The sequence below is a fragment of the Thamnophis elegans genome, chromosome 15, assembly GCF_009769535.1.
Source record: "Thamnophis elegans isolate rThaEle1 chromosome 15, rThaEle1.pri, whole genome shotgun sequence".
Taxonomy (NCBI): domain Eukaryota; kingdom Metazoa; phylum Chordata; class Lepidosauria; order Squamata; family Colubridae; genus Thamnophis; species Thamnophis elegans.
In genome coordinates, this window is record NC_045555.1 from 42791723 (window position 1) to 42808822 (window position 17100).

The window sequence follows — 17100 nt, forward strand, 5'->3', positions numbered from 1 at the left end:
CCTAAAAGCACCTTGGTGCTTCTGACTCAAGTCCACAATTCTTCTTAATGCATAAACCACCTTTCATAACTATATAAGAAAATGGCAGGAAAATGCTCTTAACACAAAAATATTTTAGCTTTTTTTCAACCAATATGCATTCCTCACAACAGATCATATTTCCTATTAACATATATGTGCCTTCAAGTATCTCCATTTTCCATCTTTAGTAAACATTCTACCTAAATATACAAATACATCTAGTTGCTCTAGTTTTTTGCCATTTAAGCACAGCTTGAAATCTGCTGATCTTATCTGTTTAGTAGTGAATCACAGCTCTCTAAATACTTTTTGACTAGTCTAGACAAAAGACCTCCAGACATGATTTAACTAGAACAAACCTCAACACAATAATTATTTATCCACTGCTACACAAAGGACTTAAGAGACTTTATATATCGAGGTTCCAGAGTGAAAATCTCCCATTCTTCCAGAATAATAGATGGTGGATATCATATTGGTTGGTGATCTTGGGAGGTAACTAACATATTTACAAAACCACTCTTTCTATTCTAGAAACCTGCTTTGCTAGTTTACTACTCATACCTGCCCTCTCTAAGCGGTTTACAGAGTCAGCATATCGCCCCCAACAATCTGGGTCCTCATTTCACCCACCTCAGAAGGATGGAAGGCTGAGTCAACCTTGAGCCAGTGAGATTAGAACCGCTGAACTGCAGATAACAGTCAGCTGAAGTGGCCTGCAGTACTGTACCCTAACCACTGCGCCACCTCGGCTGCCCACCTCTGGCAGACGGTAATAAAAAAAACAAGGATAAATAGGCTGAAAAATGGTTTCTATCCCAGGGCAATAGCTATATTGATTTCTACTGTATAGTACAATATTAATGCAGTGTCCAGGTTTTCAATTTAATTGTATAGAATGTGAAGGATGTGTGTTTTTGTTTTATTTTTTATGTATAATGTACACTGATGATGGCATTTAATTTCATTGTACGAGGTGCAATGACAATAAAGTAACTAACTTGATTCCTTGGAAGAAAGGTGTGAGATTATCCCTACAAGTGGACACATCCCTCTTTCACGATTCAATTATTCCTGAAAATTAAGGGTTTAGATATAGACAGATACTTAGATAAAGAGATAATACCCCTAGTTAGAGAAGAGTACAGGCAAAAGTTGAACCAACAAATAACTTCTGGGGAAATCCTGCAGGTAATCAAACAACTAAGATTAGGAACAATGTAAACTGCTTAAAGTTTGTGTAATGGCAAGAAGCTGAGTTCAACGCAGAGATTTTACTGATTTTTTTTTCTCTTTCTTTTTTTTAAAAAATTTCCTTGGCTTTAATATATCTTAGACTGTGTTTGATAAAAAGCTATACCGTGTACGGGCTCTGGGAAGTCGGGGGGGGGGGAGGGAGGTGGGGTCATAGGGGGGAGGGGGAAAATATAGTATGTGCCAGATTTTAAAGTAATATGATTGCACTTGTATACTGTTGCCTTTTTAATTCTAGTGTAAAAATAAGAAGCTGAATATATTGATAGATAGTAGAAATACACTGAAGGGAGGAGCAGAGGGAAAGAAGAAAGAGGGGTAGAGAGGGTGGGAGAGAGGATCGGAAGGAGGGTGAGATGGAAGGGAGGGAGTGTATTGGGAGAAAGGAGTGATAGAGGGGGAGGGGAAGTAGGGTAGAGGGGAATGTTGGAGGGGAGAAAGGAAAGTTGGAGGGGGGCGAAAGAAAGGGTGTATGGAGGGTTGAAGTGGTATATTGGGTTTGTATTTTGGGGAGTATTTTTGACAAGGATGGCTGTGTTTATTGTTCAATGTTATATGGCCCCGGTCATGCACAGTATATATGTGACTGTATGAAATGAAAATGAAAATAAAACATATTTGGGAAATTATTCCTGGAAATTTTTACCATGCGAACATTCAGACGCTTCCAGATTCCAGAATATATACACCCAAGTCTTATGTTTGTTTATTGGACTTGATCTTCATTCAGTCACAGGAAATGAAATGTGATGATCTTTTCATTATATTATAAATGTGAAGATGATCCCACAAGCAGCAACTGAATGGGAAATAAACATGACTCAGAGCCACATGAACATCCAAACAGATGATGTTTTCTCTCTTCCTAAAAAGCCTTACTTTGCTGATGTTGCAACGTTTTGTGTTGATAGTTTATTTGCAGCTATCTCCTACTCACCCCTTTCTTCCCTGTACATTAATTGCTCCATTATCTCTTATTAACTTCTTTTTTTTAATTTCCTTTGTCTTAATATATTGTAGACTGTGTTTGTTAAAAATCTATACCGTTTACGGGCTCTGGGAAGTGGGGGGGGGGAAGGGAGGTGGGGTGTTAGGGGGGAGGGGGGGATACATAGTATGTGTTAGATTTTAAGGTAATGTGTCTGCACCTGTATACTGTTGCTTGTTAATTCCACTGTAAAAATAGGACAAGCTGAATATATTAACAGATAGCAGAAATACACCTAAGGGAGGAGTAGAGGGATAGAAGAAAGAGGGGTAGAGAGGGTGGGAGAGAGGACTGGAGGGAGGGTGAGAAGGAAGGGAGGGAGTGTACCGGGAGAGAGGAGTGGTAGAGGGGGAGGGGAAGTAGGATAGAGGGGAATGATGGAGGGAAGATGGAAAGTTGGAGGGGGGCAAAAGAAAGGGTGTATGGAGGGTCGAAGAGGTACATTGGGTTTTTCTTTTGGGGGGGTACTGCTGATAAGAGGAATGGCTGTGTTTATTGTTTAATGTTATATGGCCCCGGTTATGCACAGTATATATGTGACTGTACGAAAATGAAAATGGAAAATAAAAACACATTTACACAGAATTGCCCCATTATCTGAAACCCTTATATTTGGGCAAATCTATTCACAGGCACCTGCTTCATCATTTTAAACCTGGTATTTGGTTGAGTACAGAAGTTACCCGTCCTTCATCTTTCAATCTAATCTCTGTGGAGTTTACAGGCAACATTTCATTGAGTCACATAATGTCTTAAATAAAAGTCACCGGATCCTAAGGGAAGACTTCATTCCATTCTTGGAATTCCATCCTTGGAATCTCTCCACATCCTGGTACATCCAACTATCTTGGATTTCGGCTACAACTTATATCTGCCTCACCCAGCGTGCCAAAAGTCATGGTAATTGTCACCGTCAAAAGTCATGGTAATTGTTACCGCCATTGGAAAGGAAGTTATAGCAAACATCTTGGCTGTTTCTGTTTGTTTTGTTTGCCGTTGTTCTGAATACACCGAAACTTGGAATTGCCCTTTTTAACAGAGCAGGATAAGCTCCAAAAAATGAAATTCTGTTAATGAATTCTAATACATACATAGCAATTAAACAGTAGATGAGCCCTGGTATAAACCAAACAAGATTAACAAGATCTGAAAAGATTTATTGTGGAACCAACCTGTCGTGACCCGTCAAAACCGCGGTCCACAAAAGCGCGATTGACGAAAGCGCGCATTTGACGTCATCACAGCGCGACGAAAAAAATTAAAAATTGAAATAAAAATAAAATTAAAGCAAGCCGATTCACATAAAGGTAAGGGTTAGGTTTAGGGTTAGGGTTAGGTTAAGGGTTAGGGTTAGGTTTAGAGCGTTAGGGTTACGTTTAGCGTTACGTTAAAGGTTAGCGTTAGGTTTAGCGTTAGGTTAAGGGTTAGGTTTAGGGTTAGATTTAGGCTTAGGTTAAGGGTTAGGTTTAGGGTTAGGTTTAGGGTTAGGGTTAGGTTTGGGGGGGTTAGGGTAAGGTTTTCGCTTTATTTTTACATTTTTCGATCACAGTGCGATGTTTTCGTCGCGCTGTGATGACGTCAAATGCGCGCTTTTGTCGACCGCGATTTTGTCGTCCACAGTTTTGTGGTGGAACCCAACCTAGTATCTTAATTTAACCACTTCATTTCTTTTGATGCCAACCTAGCCAAGAATTCAAATATGGCTTAGTTTTAAGCCATCTGTGAAATCATTTTTTTTTAGCTTAGGCCTTGTTTTTTTTTAAATGTAATAGGCTGTTGAAATGAATTTTTGTTCACAAGAAAACCTCATGAATTGGTGAGGTTTGGGCACAAAAGCATATGCTCTTGCTTTTGTTGAAACGTTATTCAGGTCAGCCATAGGCCTCAAATCTGAAGGACAGGTGGCTGAAAACATTATTTTAACATTGTTAATCGGTTATATATTTTGCTTATTTTTTTTTACATTCATTAATAATACATTGGATGAGAATCATCAGCCTGATAATAGAAGATTAATTATCTGTGTGTGCATCCATGTATAGTCAAGCGATGCACAATTAATGTGCAGGAGGAAATTATAGCTAGCCAATTATCCTTGATTGGCTGTGCTAGATTCTTTGCATAGAACATGATATACTGTACATTTATTATGGTTAAACGTGTTCTGAAATATTAAGAGTTATCTCACAATATGGTTACAAGGGGAAACTTGTTGTAAGCATGATCACATTCCCAAAATTCACACGTACCAAAGATCAAACAAGTGAGGTTGCGAGTTACATCAGGTTCTGGCCTATCATCCCAAATTAATTTTGTTTTGTTTTCCAGATGATAAAGACATTCTGTCCAATTTTCCTTAGGAAGAACTCTTGTTAGGTGATCTGAATGATTGCATGTGTATTGATTTTTTGCACAGAATGGATAGATGAAACAGAAAAAAAACTCCTGTGTCTAATAAGCCAGTATATTAGGGATTGTTGTGGTTAGTTGTGAAGTCATGTCCGACCCATCGCAACCCCATGGAGAATGTTCCTCCAGGCCTTCCTGTCCACTACCATCCTCTGGTGTCCATTTAAGCTCACACTGACTGCTTCGGTGACTCCATTCAGCCACCTCATTCTCTGTCGTCCCTTTCTTCTTTTGCCCTCAATCTTTCCCAGCATTAGGCTCTTCTCCAGTGAGTCCTTCTTTCTCATTAGGTGGCCAAAGTATTTAAATTTCATTTTCAGGCTCTGGCCTTTTAAAGAGCAGTCAGGGTTGATCGCCTCTAGGACTGACCCATTTGATCACCTTGCAGTCCAAGGGACTCGTAGGAGTCTTCTCCAGCACCATAGTTCAAAGGCCTCAATTCTTTGGCGCTCAGCCTTCCTTATGGTCCAACCTTCACAGCCATCCATTGCGACTGGGAAAACCGTAGCCTTGATGTTGTGACTCAGCAGAAGTTGCTGTGAGTTGAGTCAGGATGCAAGATTAACAATGCAGCTGGGGCTCGTTAGTGGCGTCTTCTGGTGATAAAAGGACGGATGGTGCCACGCCCTGGTTGCAGGAGTCAACGTTCATTCATTCGTTCATTGATCCTCGGTCGTGGTTTATTTGTGAGAGACACTTGGAGAAGTGCTTTGCTTTCTTTTTGTACACCTGGTTTTGCCGTAAGAGAGATTTGTTTTGCATTCTGTTATCTTCATGCAGAGACTTTATTTAGGTTTATTTTGGGCTCGCAGCCAGTTTGAGCCGAGGACTGATAAAGTTAGTTCCTTTTAAGTTTGTCTACCTGTCCTCTGTTAACGAGCGAAGGAGGGGGGAACTGAACACTTGACTAGATACACTTTTGTTGGCAGGGTGATGTCTCTGCTTTTTAATATGCTGTCTAGATTTGCCATAGCTTTCCTCCCCAAGAGAAAGCGTCTTTTAATTTCTTGGCTGCAGTCCCCATCTGTGGTGATATTAGAGATATTAGGGATATAAGGGATTATATTAGGGATATTAGAGATATAAGGGCTATATTAAATTCTCACTCACTTGTACAGTTCGATGTAGTAGAGATTTAGAGATTCTACAGAATAGCCACATAAGGAAATGCTTTATATTGTCACTCTATAATGGTCTGCCTTTTGCTGGCATTGAAACCTTTTTAGGGTTTCAAGGAGAACATTTCCATTTCCCTTTGGATATGAAAATCGATCTTAGTCTTCCTCCATGCAAAGCATTTGCTCCATTAAAGAATTATCTTTTCTACACATCCAGCTTCTCTTCTTCTAAAACCTCGAGAGAGATTGGGTGGTGGTGGTTCAGAAATGTGAAAAGTAAACAAACATTTGTTGGGGAATGTTAGGCTGAATACTATAACTGTTTTGTAACTACTTGGTTTATGTCAATTCCTATAATCACATGGATACACACACACACACCCAGTCTTAGAATGGCTGCAGCCACTTCACAATTTTAAAGAGCAGATTCAAAGGAGCTTCTTTCATCAAATCATTCACATAGTTTTGATAAACATTCATTAACTTTTGAGAATTTTGAAGCCTTTGTTATCTTTTCTACATACCTAAGCCAGAATGTTGTGAATTGCATTTGTGTGATTCATTTTCCAAGGAGAGAGCATAGTAGAGGACAGCTGAGTTGGTGCAAGGAAAGGATCATGTACTATATTCTTAAAACGGTTATAATATATAATACAATGATTGTTTCATTAAAATGGGTACAGGAAGCCACTGGATTTTTCAGAAAAAAGCTAATGTGCAAAACGTTCTTCCTAAATGAGCAACTTACTTTTTGTTCTTGCTTGAGTCTCGTTCTTTATGCTTCAAATCTTTTTTTCAGATTTGGATGATTTGGCAGAATGTATAAAACTTTAAAACATTAACATAGACAAAAATGAACATATAATGTTTAGTCAGCTGTTAAATTCTCCTCTTATGTACTGCTAAATAAAAGAGTCCAAATTGAGATTATTTTGACAATAGGTGTCTACTTCTTTAAAAAAAAATGCTAAGAAATGCAGTTTTAAGGGCTAATTTTAATCATCATGTGTTCTAGCTTCACTGCAATCTAAGGCCTTTTGGACAGGAAACTGTTTTCTGCTATAAAACCCACAGCCCAAACACAAACAGAATAGGTATGAGATGTAACTTCTGCCGAGGACTTTCATTCTAAACCAGTGTTTCCCAAACTTGGCAACTTTAAGACTTGTGGACTTCAACTCCCAGAGTTCTCCAGCCAGAAGAGCTAGCTGGAGAATTCTGGGAGTTGAAGTCCACAAGTCTAAAAGTTGCCAAGTTTGGGAAACACTGTTCTAAACCAATTTACTAAGATATCAGATGCACTACAGGTTAGGTCTCCTCCGGATTCCATCTGCCAGCCAATGTCGGCTGACGACTCCCCGGGGGAGAGCCTTCTCTGTTGCAGCGCCAGCCCTCTGGAACGATCTCCCCGTGGAGATCTGGACCCTTACTACCCTCCCGGCCTTCCACAAAGCTATTAAGTCCTGGCTGCTCCAGCAGGCCGGGGGGCTCTCGAAATATCCAGCCCCCCGGAGATTGTGACTGTTGTATATTTTAATGTTGTTTGTGTATTATTCCCCCTCCCTTGTTTTATTGTAAGCCGCCCGGAGTCCTTCGGGAGTGGGCGGCATACAAATCAATAAAACTATAACTATAACTATAACTATAGTTGAATTTTCTTCTTCAGTGTTGTTGGGAAAAAAAACCAGTCCAAACTTATGTATTGGGATTGACCAATACAATTAGAGAAACCAATTTTTTTTTCCAGATGCATAGAAGTCTAATTCAGGGGTTTTTGTAGGGGAAGGATACTGTAAAATCTCCATTCCCTCCAGATCAGTTGGGAGTCGGGAGGCAGAGAATAGATTGTCGTGGGGCTAGTCAGAGACGATATTTTATTTACCGGTTCTCTGAACTACTCAAAATTTCCACTACCGGTTCTCCAGAACTGGTCAGAACCTGCTGAATACCACCTCTGATCTGCACTTGCTCAAATACTACAAGAAGTCTCCAGAGGCATTCATCCCTTCATCCATAGGTAACCACTGCGCCACCTCGGCTGTCAGTCCCCCTAATCACAATCCTGCTGAAGATGTTACTTAGCCTGGTAATGAAACATTCAGAAAGCTCGGAGAATGAACCTTCACCCTCATCCTGCGCCCCAGCTACTGATAGTCACCACTATTGCATAGCTAATAGTCTTTCCTCCTCCTGTTTTCTCACAACCACCTTGTGAGGTATATTGGGCTGAGAGAGAATGACTTGCCCAAAGTCATCCAGTTAGTTTTCATGTCTACTGCAGGATTAGAAATCTCCTGATTTCTAGGTTAACTACTTCATTACTACTCCAAATTGCTCACTAGCCAGAAGAAGTCTTTTTAACAGAAGACTTTAGGTGGGGTTTATTGAGAGTTTAAGGTACTTATTACTTCCAAATTTCTAAAAGAGATACAGTATTTTTCGGAGTATAAGACACACTTTTCCCCGCTAAAAGAGGGTGAAAATTTGGGCATGTCTTATACACCAAATATAGTCCTGCCCACCTGCCGGCCTCCACCCTTTGGCCTCTGCCTCCCAGCAATTTGCCTCCTTGCAGCAGACAGCAAATAGCCTGTTTCAGTTTCAGCAAGCTTGATTAGCACAAACAGCTGATTGTCTGTTGGATCCTCCCTACCATCAGCTGTTTCAGGCTGCAGGGATTGCCATTGCCTAATGCTCTGCGCGCCCCGTTTTCCACCCATTCCGATCCCTGTTCAGACTCTTCCAATTAGACTCTTCTGGAATAATTGCAGTGAAAAACATGCATGGTTTCAATTGTGGTGGATATGCCCAAGATTAGAAACGTTGAGGGTTGAATATTAATTTACAGAGCTGTGTACATTTATCAGTCGGGAATCAAAGTATGGTACCTAATTCGTCAATTGGCTCAAGAAGTTTAAAAAAAAATAAATGCCTACTTATTAACTCAGGTATGGTAAGATATAAAAATTGTAAAAAGATCTGACGTTAGAAGTTAATGGTGTGTACATTGTTTTTAATTAGTAACCAATTAGGAACTGTTCTTTCAAAAATGACATTGAATGTTAATAGGCATTTCAACTTGAGAATATATTTCATAAGAATATATCCAGTCGGTAATGGAGCCTGCAGAATCGCTTTTGTGAAATGGGCAGCCATACAAAATATTTTGAAGTAGTGGTTCATTCCTCAGTGTTGTACTCAATTTCAAAATTAAAAAAAAAAAACATTTTTATTCTTGTAACGTGGACATTCTGAATTGTCTTTAATATTGATAGAATGCCTTTTTTCTCTTCTTTATTTTTAGTACTGTACTCTAAGCTATCTAAATAATGGAATGTCAATGAACTTTAATCCTATTAACAGAAATATCGCTGTACTGAAACAATACGATGTATTAAGATTTACAGTAGCATAATAGAAAATAAAATAAAAACCCAAACCTTCCTTATTTATTTATTTATTTATTTATTAGACTTATATACCGCTTCATAGGGCTTTCAGCCCTCTCTAGCGGTTTACAGATTTTTAGCAAATTGAGTCAGCAAATTGCCCCCACAGTCTGGGTCCTCATTTCACCCACCTCGGAAGGATGGAAGGCTGAGTCAACCTTGAGCCGGTGAGATTAGAACCGCCGAACTGCAGATAACAGTCAGCTGAAGTGGCCTGCAGTACTGCACCCTAACCACTGAGCCACCTCGGCTCTTTGTGATATCACAAAGCGGGTATGAAAGGGCAGAGCGAGAACCCGCCACTTTCTTCAAAAGGGTGAAAGTTTGATAGACATTGTGATGCCCGTAGAAAGAGGGCAGCCCTTGCATCGGGATTCCCAGATGCTGCTGATGTCAGTCGGACCTCTGCCCCCTTGTACCTTGATGTCACATCACTGACATTTTAGCATTATCGAAGCTAGTTTTAGATCCTTTCCCTTGGAGGCCTGGGAAACAGCCCTGCCACTGCCTGCATCGGCCATGCAGGGCAAAAACTTAAGTTTCTCACAAAGATGAGGGAGGCAAACTATTTACCAAAGCACCAGAAGGCAAGACAAGAACCAATGGATGGAAACTAGTCAAGCAGAGAAGCCAGGTAGAGCTTTGGAGAAAGTTCCTAATGGTGAGAATAATAATATGGAGATTCTCAGCCAGGTTATGCGCTCCACATGGGGCTACCCTTGAAAAGCGTTCGGAGACTACAGCTAGTCCAGAATGCAGCCATGTGAGCGATATTGGGTGTACCAAGATACACCCATATTACACCTGTCCTCCATGAGCTGCACTGTCTGCCAATTGGTCTCCGGACGCAATTCAAGGTGTTGGTTATTTAAAGCCCTACATGGCTCAGGACCAGCCTATCTGTGAGACCGCCTACTGCCATACACCTCCCAATGGCCGATAAGATCCCACAGGGTGGGCCTCCTTTGGATACCGTCAGACGGACAGTGTCGGCTGGCGGCCCCCCCGGAGGAGAGCCTTCTCTGTGGCTGCTCCAACCCTGTGGAATCAGCTACCCCCAGAGGTCCGGGCCTTACCCACTCTCATGGCCTTCAGGAAAGCCGTTAAAACCTGGCTGTTCCGGAAGGCCTGGGGCTGTTGACCTTAGTGTTAAGGTCCAGCCCCGATTAGAATGTATGTATGTGTGTTGTGTATTTTAAACTATTTTTTAAAAATCTTATTTTGCTTTTCTTTTTTTCTTCTTTCGTTGTAAGCCGCCCGGAGTCCTCCGGGATTGGGCGGCCTATAAATTTAATAAATGAAATGAGGTGACGGTCGTCTCAAAGGTGCTTTCTCAAGAGGGAACTGGACTTTCTTTGAAGATGTTTCGCTTTTCATCCAAGAAGCTTCTTCAGCTCTGTTCACTGGAGGCTTTCAAGAAAAGACTAGATAGCCACTTGTCTGGAATGGTATACTATAAGGTCTCCTGCTCAGGGAGGGAGTTGGACTAGATGACCTCCAAGATCCCTTCTAACCCTGTTATTCTATGTTATTCTATTCTGTGTTAAGGTTGGACTGTGAGGCTGGGCTGTGCCACAGTTCCAATTTCGTCCTGCCTTTAGAATAGGGGTCTCCAACCTGGGCAACTTTAAGACTTGTGGACTTCAACTCCCAGAATTCCTCAGCCAGCAAAGCTGATGTGACGTCAAGATACAAGGGGGCAGGGGTCTGGCTGACATGAGCAGCATCTGGGCATCCCAACTTAAGCGCTGCCCTCTTTCTATGGGCATCCCAGTGTCTAAGTCTTACTTTAAGTCTAAGTCTAAATCTAACTTTAAGACTTGTGGACTTAAAACTGCCATAACTTTAAGTCTACGTTTAAGACTTATGGACTTCAACTCCCAGAACTTTAAGCCTAAATCTAATTTTAAAACTTGTGGACTTCAACTCCCAGAACTTTAAGCCTAAGTCTAACTTTAAGACTTGTGGACTTCAACTCCCAGAACTTTAAGCCTAAATCTAATTTTAAAACTTGTGGACTTCAACTCCCAGAACTTTAAGCCTTCAACTCCCAGAACTTTAAGCCTAAATCTAATATTAAGACTTGTGGAATTCACCTCCCAGAACTTTAAGCCTAAGTCTAACTTTAAGACTTGTGGACTTCAACTCCCAGAACTTTAAGCTTAAATCTAACTTTAAGACTTGTGGACTTCAACTCCCAGAACTTCAAGCCTAAGTCTAACTTTAAGACTTGTGGACTTCAACTCCCAGAACTTTAATAAGCCTAAATCTAACTTTAAGACTTGTGGACTTCAACTCCCAGAACTTTAAGCCTAAATCTAATTTTAAAACTTGTGGACTTCAACTCCCAGAACTTTAAGCCTTCAACTCCCAGAACTTTAAGCCTAAATCTAATTTTAAGACTTGTGGAATTCACCTCCCAGAACTTCAAGTCTAACTTTAAGACTTGTGGACTTCAACTCCCAGAACTTTAAGCCTAAGTCTAATTTTAAAAGTTGTGGAATTCACTTCCCAGAACTTCAAGTCTAAATCTAACTTTAAGACTTGTGGACTTCAACTCCCAGAACTTCAAGTCTAAGTCTATGTTTAAGACTTGTGGACTTCAACTCCCAGAACTTTAAGCTCAAGTCTAATTTTAAAAGTTGTAGAATTCACCTCCCAGAACTTCAAGTCTAAGTCTAACTTTAAGACTTGTGGAATTCAACTCCCAGAACTTCAAGCCTGAATCTAACTTTAAGACTTGTGGACTTCACCTCCCAGAACTTTAAGCCTAAGTCTAACTTTAAGACTTGTGGACTTCAACTCCCAGAACTTCAAGCCTAAGTCTAACTTTAAGACTTGTGGACTTCAACTCCCAGAACTTTAAGCCTAAATCTAATTTTAAGACTTGTGGACTTCAACTCCCAGAACTTTAAGCCTTCAACTCCCAGAACTTTAAGCCTAAATCTAATTTTAAGACTTGTGGAATTCACCTCCCAGAACTTCAAGTCTAACTTTAAGACTTGTGGACTTCAACTCCCAGAACTTCAAGCCTGAATCTAACTTTAAGACTTGTGGACTTCACCTCCCAGAACTTTAAGCCTAAGTCTAATTTTAAAACTTGTGGACTTCAACTCCCAGAACTTTAAGCCTTCAACTCCCAGAACTTTAAGCCTAAATCTAATTTTAAGACTTGTGGAATTCACCTCCTAGAACTTCAAGTCTAACTTTAAGACTTGTGGACTTCAACTCCCAGGACTTTAAGCCTAAGTCTAATTTTAAAAGTTGTGGAATTCACTTCCCAGAACTTCAAGTCTAAATCTAACTTTAAGACTTGTGGACTTCAACTCCCAGAACTTCAAGTCTAAGTCTATGTTTAAGACTTGTGGACTTCAACTCCCAGAACTTTAAGCTCAAGTCTAATTTTAAAAGTTGTGGAATTCACCTCCCAGAACTTCAAGTCTAAGTCTAACTTTAAGACTTGTGGAATTCAACTCCCAGAACTTCAAGCCTGAATCTAACTTTAAGACTTGTGGACTTCACCTCCCAGAACTTTAAGCCTAAGTCTAACTTTAAGACTTGTGGACTTCAACTCCCAGAACTTCAAGCCTAAGTCTAACTTTAAGACTTGTGGACTTCAACTCCCAGAACTTTAAGCCTAAATCTAATTTTAAGACTTGTGGACTTCAACTCCCAGAACTTTAAGCCTAAATCTAATTTTAAAACTTGTGGACTTCAACTCCCAGAACTTTAAGCCTTCAACTCCCAGAACTTTAAGCCTAAATCTAATTTTAAGACTTGTGGAATTCACCTCCCAGAACTTCAAGTCTAACTTTAAGACTTGTGGACTTCAACTCCCAGAACTTTAAGCTTAAATCTAACTTTAAGACTTGTGGACTTCACCTCCCAGAACTTTAAGCCTAAGTCTAATTTTAAAAGTTGTGGAATTCACTTCCCAGAACTTCAAGCCTAAGTCTAACTTTAAGACTTGTGGACTTCAACTCCCAGAACTTTAAGCCTAAATCTAATTTTAAAACTTGTGGACTTCAACTCCCAGAACTTTAAGCCTTCAACTCCCAGAACTTTAAGCCTAAATCTAATATTAAGACTTGTGGAATTCACCTCCCAGAACTTTAAGCCTAAGTCTAACTTTAAGACTTGTGGACTTCAACTCCCAGAACTTTAAGCTTAAATCTAACTTTAAGACTTGTGGACTTCAACTCCCAGAACTTCAAGCCTAAGTCTAACTTTAAGACTTGTGGACTTCAACTCCCAGAACTTTAATAAGCCTAAATCTAACTTTAAGACTTGTGGACTTCAACTCCCAGAACTTTAAGCCTAAATCTAATTTTAAAACTTGTGGACTTCAACTCCCAGAACTTTAAGCCTTCAACTCCCAGAACTTTAAGCCTAAATCTAATTTTAAGACTTGTGGAATTCACCTCCCAGAACTTCAAGTCTAACTTTAAGACTTGTGGACTTCAACTCCCAGAACTTTAAGCCTAAGTCTAATTTTAAAAGTTGTGGAATTCACTTCCCAGAACTTCAAGTCTAAATCTAACTTTAAGACTTGTGGACTTCAACTCCCAGAACTTCAAGTCTAAGTCTATGTTTAAGACTTGTGGACTTCAACTCCCAGAACTTTAAGCTCAAGTCTAATTTTAAAAGTTGTAGAATTCACCTCCCAGAACTTCAAGTCTAAGTCTAACTTTAAGACTTGTGGAATTCAACTCCCAGAACTTCAAGCCTGAATCTAACTTTAAGACTTGTGGACTTCACCTCCCAGAACTTTAAGCCTAAGTCTAACTTTAAGACTTGTGGACTTCAACTCCCAGAACTTCAAGCCTAAGTCTAACTTTAAGACTTGTGGACTTCAACTCCCAGAACTTTAAGCCTAAATCTAATTTTAAGACTTGTGGACTTCAACTCCCAGAACTTTAAGCCTTCAACTCCCAGAACTTTAAGCCTAAATCTAATTTTAAGACTTGTGGAATTCACCTCCCAGAACTTCAAGTCTAACTTTAAGACTTGTGGACTTCAACTCCCAGAACTTCAAGCCTGAATCTAACTTTAAGACTTGTGGACTTCACCTCCCAGAACTTTAAGCCTAAGTCTAATTTTAAAACTTGTGGACTTCAACTCCCAGAACTTTAAGCCTTCAACTCCCAGAACTTTAAGCCTAAATCTAATTTTAAGACTTGTGGAATTCACCTCCCAGAACTTCAAGTCTAACTTTAAGACTTGTGGACTTCAACTCCCAGGACTTTAAGCCTAAGTCTAATTTTAAAAGTTGTGGAATTCACTTCCCAGAACTTCAAGTCTAAATCTAACTTTAAGACTTGTGGACTTCAACTCCCAGAACTTCAAGTCTAAGTCTATGTTTAAGACTTGTGGACTTCAACTCCCAGAACTTTAAGCTCAAGTCTAATTTTAAAAGTTGTGGAATTCACCTCCCAGAACTTCAAGTCTAAGTCTAACTTTAAGACTTGTGGAATTCAACTCCCAGAACTTCAAGCCTGAATCTAACTTTAAGACTTGTGGACTTCACCTCCCAGAACTTTAAGCCTAAGTCTAACTTTAAGACTTGTGGACTTCAACTCCCAGAACTTCAAGCCTAAGTCTAACTTTAAGACTTGTGGACTTCAACTCCCAGAACTTTAAGCCTAAATCTAATTTTAAGACTTGTGGACTTCAACTCCCAGAACTTTAAGCCTAAATCTAATTTTAAAACTTGTGGACTTCAACTCCCAGAACTTTAAGCCTTCAACTCCCAGAACTTTAAGCCTAAATCTAATTTTAAGACTTGTGGAATTCACCTCCCAGAACTTCAAGTCTAACTTTAAGACTTGTGGACTTCAACTCCCAGAACTTTAAGCTTAAATCTAACTTTAAGACTTGTGGACTTCACCTCCCAGAACTTTAAGCCTAAGTCTAATTTTAAAAGTTGTGGAATTCACTTCCCAGAACTTCAAGTCTAAGTCTAACTTTAAGACTTGTGGAATTCAACTCCCAGAACTTCAAGCCTGAATCTAATTTTAAGACTTGTGGAATTCACCTCCCAGAACTTTAAGCCTAAGTCTAATTTTAAAAGTTGTGGAATTCACTTCCCAGAACTTCAAGTCTAAATCTAACTTTAAGACTTGTGGACTTCAACTCCCAGAGTCTTCAAGTCTAAGTCTATGTTTAAGACTTGTGGACTTCAACTCCCAGAACTTCAAGTCTAAGTCTATGTTTAAGACTTGTGGACTTCACCTCCCAGAACTTTAAGCTCAAGTCTAATTTTAAAAGTTGTGGAATTCACCTCCCAGAACTTCAAGTCTAAGTCTAACTTTAAGACTTGTGGAATTCAACTCCCAGAACTTCAAGCCTGAATCTAATTTTAAGACTTGTGGAATTCACCTCCCAGAACTTTAAGCCTAAGTCTAATTTTAAAAGTTGTGGAATTCACTTCCCAGAACTTCAAGTCTAAATCTAACTTTAAGACTTGTGGAATTTAACTCCCAGAGTCTTCAAGTCTAAGTCTATGTTTAAGACTTGTGGACTTCAACTCCCAGAACTTCAAGTCTAAGTCTATGTTTAAGACTTGTGGACTTCACCTCCCAGAACTTTAAGCTCAAGTCTAATTTTAAAAGTTGTGGAATTCACCTCCCAGAACTTCAAGTCTAAGTCTAACTTTAAGACTTGTGGAATTCAACTCCCAGAACTTCAAGCCTGAATCTAATTTTAAGACTTGTGGAATTCACCTCCCAGAACTTTAAGCCTAAGTCTAATTTTAAAAGTTGTGGAATTCACTTCCCAGAACTTCAAGTCTAAATCTAACTTTAAGACTTGTGGACTTCAACTCCCAGAGTCTTCAAGTCTAAATCTAACTTTAAGACTTGTGGACTTCAACTCCCAGAGTCTTCAAGTCTAAGTCTATGTTTAAGACTTGTGGACTTCACCTCCCAGAACTTTAAGCTCAAGTCTAATTTTAAAAGTTGTGGAATTCACCTCCCAGAACTTCAAGTCTAAGTCTAACTTTAAGACTTGTGGAATTCAACTCCCAGAACTTCAAGCCTGAATCTAACTTTAAGACTTATGGAATTCACCTCCCAGAACTTCAAGCCTAAGTCTAATTTTAAGACTTGTGGAATTCAACTCCCAGAACTTCAAGCCTGAATCTAATTTTAAGACTTATGGAATTCACCTCCCAGAACTTCAAGCCTAAGTCTAACTTTAAGACTTGTGGAATTCAACTCCCAGAACTTCAAGCCTGAATCTAACTTTAAGACTTGTGGACTTCACCTCCCAGAACTTTAAGCCTAAGTCTAACTTTAAGACTTGTGGAATTCACCTCCCAGAACTTCAAGCCTGAATCTAACTTTAAGACTTGTGGAATTCACCTCCCAGAACTTCAAGCCTAAGTCTAATTTTAAGACTTGTGGAATTCAACTCCCAGAACTTCAAGCCTGAATCTAATTTTAAGACTTGTGGAATTCACCTCCCAGAACTTCAAGCCTAAGTCTAACTTTAAGACTTGTGGACTTCACCTCCCAGAACTTTAAGCCTAAGTCTAATTTTAAAACTTGTGGACTTCACCTCCCAGAACTTCAAGTCTAAGTCTAACTTTAAGACTTGTGGAATTCAACTCCCAGAACTTCAAGCCTGAATCTAACTTTAAGACTTGTGGAATTCACCTCCCAGAACTTCAAGCCTAAGTCTAATTTTAAGACTTGTGGACTTCAACTCCCAGAGTCTTCAAGTCTAAGTCTATGTTTAAGACTTGTGGACTTCAACTCCCAGAACTTCAAGCCTGAATCTAACTTTAAGACTTGTGGAATTCACCTCCCAGAACTTTAAGCTCAAGTCTAATTTTAAAAGTTGTGGAATTCACCTCCCAGAA